The 5,639-nt window shown below is 37.8% G+C and overlaps 1 long non-coding RNA gene across 1 annotated transcript in view; it reads left to right on the top strand.

Moving 5' to 3' along the window:
- The window catches only part of LOC128637148 (uncharacterized), a 38,062-nt gene extending 34,208 nt beyond the window's left edge, over window positions 1-3,854 (top strand). The window contains exon 2 of the long non-coding RNA XR_008399002.1: window positions 2,939-3,854. This is a non-coding gene — a long non-coding RNA (uncharacterized LOC128637148). The remainder of the gene's footprint in view (window positions 1-2,938) is intronic.
- Window positions 3,855-5,639: the final 1,785 nt, after the last annotated feature.

Below are 5,639 nucleotides of genomic sequence, written 5' to 3'. Positions count from 1 at the left end.
GAGACAATGTGACACACAATTTGAGCTCTGCTCTCCAGATCACAACATGGATCAGTAAAACCACACTATAAAAATGAAAAAATCAAGAAAAAAAAGATTCTCCGGAGTGATTAGCAAAACCAGATTTCATAAACTGGCTCCAGCTTCTATATACAGATTATCTATATTTTCTAAAATCAAATAATTTAAACATCCAAGTAGATTCATATGCAGCAAATCAAAATTATCTTTTTAATCTAGTGACACTTCAATTACCAAAATATTATAATTGACACAATTAGACTTTAAAAAGTCTTTATCTTATTAATAGTAATAATAATAATAATAATAATAATAATAATATATTAAGATTAGTTTTCAAAGACATTTTTTACGCAGAGTTATTTACTAATAAAATTTACTCCTAAAATATTTAGATTTCCATTATGGTTTTAAATGATTTAATTCTCAGATATTGAGCAATGAGGTAGAATAATATGTTAAGTAAAAATAATTTTCCTTTTAAACTCATACATGAATGAAAAGAGAGGGGTTTCATTTTATTAGATTTATTTTTGTGACAGTAAATATGATTCAAAGATAGCAGGTGTGCTACTGTTTATATCGGGCCAGGTTACAAGTGGCGCACTCATTTTTGTTTGTAAAATATATTTCTATACCTATATATTTAAAGGAATATATACATATACACTCACCGGCCACTTTATTAGGTACACCTTGTTAGTACCAGGTTGAACCCCCTTTTGCCTTCAGAACTGCCTTAATTCATTATGGCATAGATTCAACAAGGTGTTGGAAACATTCCTCAGAGATTTTGGTCCATATTGACATGATAGCATCACACAGTTGCTGCAGATTTGTTGGCTGCACATCCATGATGCGAATCTCCCATTCCACCACATCCCAAAGGTGCTAGATTGGATTGATATCTGGTGACTGTGGAGGCCATTGTAGTACAGTGAACTCTTCTGACCCTACCATCTGAATGTCGCAGCTGAAATCGAGACTCATCAGACCAGGCAACGTTTTTTTCAATCTTCTATTGTCCAATTTTGGTGGGCCTGTGCGATTGTAACCTCAGTTTCATGTTCTTAGCTGACAGGAGTGGCACCCGGTGTGGTCTTCTGCTGCTGTAGCCCATCTGCTTCAAGGTTCAACGTGTTGTGTGTTCAGAGATGGCATTCTGCATACCTTGGTTGTAACAAGTGGGTATTTGAGTTGCTGTTGCCTTTGTATCATCTCAAACCAGTCTACCCATTCTCCTCTGACCTCTGACATAAACAAGGCTTTCTTGTGCACACAACTGCCGCTCACTGGATATTTTATCTTTTTCAGACCATTCTCTGTAAACCCTAGAGATGGTTGTGCGTGAAAATCCCAGTAGATCAGCAGTTTTTCAATTACTCAGACCAGCCCCTCTGGCACCAACAACCATGCCACGTTCAAAGTCACTTAAATCCCCTTTCCTCCTGATGCTCGGTTTGAACTTTAGTAAGTCATCTTCACCACCTCTAGATGCCTAAAAGCATTGAGTTGCTGCCATGTGATTGGCTGATTAGCAATTTGTGTTACCAAGTAATTGAACAGATGTACCTAATAAAGTGGCCAGTGAGTGTGTGTGCGTATATGTATGTATATATATATATTAAAATAAAAATAACTTTTCTCTAAATGAAGAACATAGGAATTACAAGTATTTTTATTGAAAACACAATAAAAATGATATTGCATGTTTGAAAGTATTTCACTGGGAATGACTCAAAAGTGTGTATGTATATATATATATATATATATATATATATATATAGTCACAATATGAAGATAGCACTTACTGGATTAGAATAAATCTTAGCTTCTGTTACAAAACTTCAATAAAATGTCCCATGACGTTTCGGTGCCTGACTGGCAACTTTTTAAAATGGATTCAATGTACAGGCAGTTGATGTTGCCTGACTCCCGAATGCCAGGCTACATCATCTGCCTGTACATTGGTTGAATCCATTTGAAAAAGGTGCCAGTCAGGCGCCGAAACGTCATGGGACATTTTATGGAAGTTTTGTAATAAAAGCTAAGATTTATTCTAATCCAGTGAGTGCTATCTTCATATTGTGACTGTGTTTATCCCTGGTTTAGCACCCTGGTAGATGTTCACTCGAATTGGAGGATGTGAGTTTAGCACCCTGGTAGATGTTCACTTGAATTGGAGGATGCGAGTGCAGGCCCTTCCTTTGGAATTATATATATATATATATATATATATATATATATATATATATATATATATATATATATATATATATATATATATGTGTGTGTGTGCGCATACATATTTACAAAAACACATAAATACACATGTATACACATAAAAAGATGTGGCAGATACATTATCCCTTTAAGAAATTTTATTAATAGTACAATTATATTTTTTTTTATTAAAAAGTGTATATATAAGTGTAATACTTTATTTTAATATGTTTTTGATGTGTTTCGTGCAAACTTGTTTTTACACTTTACTTCACGTCTTAAGCTGCACTAAATAGTCTAGCACAGTTTCGGCTTTCGCTCGAGTGCAAACTATAACTTTCTAATAACTAAACCAATACCAGCTCTATTTAGCATGGTCACAATATCCATTGAAAGTATAAGTTGCACTAGAGTGATGTCGGCCACGCTAATCTATCTCTGGTAAATGGGATTTATTATGGACATGTAATATTAAGTTGTGCGCTAATGTTAGCACGGTCCAGCAATACACCTTATAGTGACCTGCACTATAGTTAGCGTAATCTGGGCCAATGTTTTTATATGGCATTTTCTATTTTAGCTAATCTAATCTATCTGTATATTTGAATTTAGGATTATGTCATGTTGTATACACTTGGTTGTATACCTCCCTGTCTGAAGGACTACTGACTATACACTTTCTATCTTTATGTAGGATTAAGGACATCTACCATTTGGATATGGTATTACAACCTATATACTGGACAGAGGATTATTACCTAAATATCGGTCATTTTTTACCTAAATTATAACCAAACAGAAACATAATGGAACTCATATACAGACTCAAGCTGCACCTGCACAGATGCCTGATAAAACATCTGCATGTAACACAGGTCATGTTGCAGCATATTTAAACTAGTTGACTTGTTAATACATTTTATTTTATGCTGATTCTGGAGCCATTGTGGCAGATTGCAGTTCAGGAATTGAATCAGCTGTGGCACTCTGTTTCTGCTTCTTATTGCTCACCCCTGTATTATGAACTGCAGAAATCATTCAAGAATTGCTTTCTGTCCAAGTCAGAATTCATGAAACCTCCCTCATTGCTAGGGAACTGCGAGTTTCCCCTTGATGATCGATGTAAGCCACTGCTGTTACATGTCTTACTGGAAACACAGATAAGTCTCTCTCCTCAAGAGAGGCAAAAACTGAAGGGCAGTGGAAAATATTTATGGGCAACTTTGTCTCCTGAAGTACCCAAACTCCCTGTGCTCTCCAGGATCCCCAGACTGCACCCCAACCTGAAAGACTTGAATCTGTCAATGTCATGGTCCAATTTGGGCAGACAAAGGATGCCCCCAGAACAATGGATAGATGATTGCTCAACCAGGAAAATAATTTTGGAAATATGGAGCCACAAAGAGAGAAGTAACATTATATAGCACCTTGTAAGACTTTATTGCAGTAGTCCAGCCCTGGAGTGCCTTTTCTCCTCTGAGTACTGTAACCCCCCCAGCTACAACATAATTGAACATCTTCTATTGTTTTAGATTGCTTTTAAAATCCTCTTAGACTCAGCCTGAACATGTACTTTTCATTTAATAAGATTAAGTGATTTTATTACAAGATCACTGACTTTTGTATTTCTTTCATTCACTGCTCAAACACAGAGTAAAAAGGGTCAGTAAAAAAGGCCAGCAAACTCTTTGAGTGTGTAATATAAGATTTTGACCCCCCATAAAGCAATATATGTTGCTCAATAAACACACACTGAACACTGAAGAGTGTTATAAAACAGAATTTATGCTTACCTGATAAATTACTTTCTCCAACGGTGTGTCCGGTCCACGGCGTCATCCTTACTTGTGGGAATATCTCTTCCCCAACAGGAAATGGCAAAGAGTCCCAGCAAAGCTGGCCATATAGTCCCTCCTAGGCACCGCCCACCCCAGTCATTCGACCGACGGACAGGAGGAAAAATATAGGAGAAACCATATGGTACCGTGGTGACTGTAGTTAGAGAAAATAATTCATCAGACCTGATTAAAAAAACCAGGGCGGGCCGTGGACCGGACACACCGTTGGAGAAAGTAATTTATCAGGTAAGCATAAATTCTGTTTTCTCCAACATTGGTGTGTCCGGTCCACGGCGTCATCCTTACTTGTGGGAACCAATACCAAAGCTTTAGGACACGGATGAAGGGAGGGAGCAAATCAGGTTACTTAAACGGAAGGCACCACGGCTTGCAAAACCTTTCTCCCAAAAATAGCCTCCGAAGAAGCAAAAGTATCAAATTTGTAAAATTTGACAAAAGTGTGCAGTGAAGACCAAGTCGCTGCCTTACATATCTGGTCAACAGAAGCCTCGTTCTTGAAGGCCCATGTGGAAGCCACAGCCCTAGTGGAGTGAGCTGTGATTCTTTCAGGAGGCTGCCGTCCGGCAGTCTCATAAGCCAATCGGATGATGCTTTTAAGCCAAAAGGAAAGAGAGGTAGAAGTCGCTTTTTGACCTCTCCTTTTACCAGAATAGACAACAAACAAAGAAGATGTTTGTCTGAAATCTTTTGTAGCCTCTAAATAGAATTTTAGAGCATGGACTACGTCCAAATTGTGTAACAAACGTTCCTTGTTTGAAACTGGATTCGGACATAAAGAAGGTACAACTATCTCCTGGTTAATATTCTTGTTAGAAACAACCTTTGGAAGAAAACCAGGCTTAGTACGCAAAACTACCTTATCTGCATGAAACACCAGATAGGGCGGAGAACACTGCAGAGCAGATAACTCTGAAACTCTTCTAGCAGAAGAAATAGCAACCAAAAACAAAACTTTCCAATATAGTAACTTAATATCTATGGAATATAAAGGTTCAAACGGAACCCCTTGAAGAACTGAAAGAACTAGATTTAGACTCCAGGGAGGAGTCAAAGGTATGTAAACAGGCTTGATCCTAACCAGAGCCTGCACAAATGCTTGAACATCTGGCACAGCTGCCAGTCTTTTGTGTAGTAAGACAGATAAAGCAGAGATCTGTCCCTTTAGAGAACTTGCAGATAATCCTTTCTCCAAACCTTCTTGTAGAAAGGAGAGAATCTTAGGAATTTTTATCTTATTCCATGGGAATCCTTTGGATTCACACCAACAGATATATTTTTTCCATATTTTATGGTAAATCTTTCTAGTCACCGGTTTTCTGGCCTGAACCAGAGTATGTATCACAGAATCTGAAAACCCACGCTTTGATAGAATCAAGTGTTCAATCTCCAAGCCGTCAGCTGGAGGGAGACCAGATTTGGATGTTCGAATGGACCCTGAACAAGAAGGTCCTGTCTCAAAGGTAGCTTCCATGGTGGAACCGATGACATATTCACCAGGTCTGCATACCAAGTCCTGCGTGGCCACGCAGGAGCTAT

Source organism: Bombina bombina, chromosome 1 (genome assembly GCF_027579735.1).
Source record: "Bombina bombina isolate aBomBom1 chromosome 1, aBomBom1.pri, whole genome shotgun sequence".
NCBI lineage: Eukaryota > Metazoa > Chordata > Amphibia > Anura > Bombinatoridae > Bombina > Bombina bombina.
This window is presented reverse-complemented; position numbering and strand designations above follow the sequence as displayed.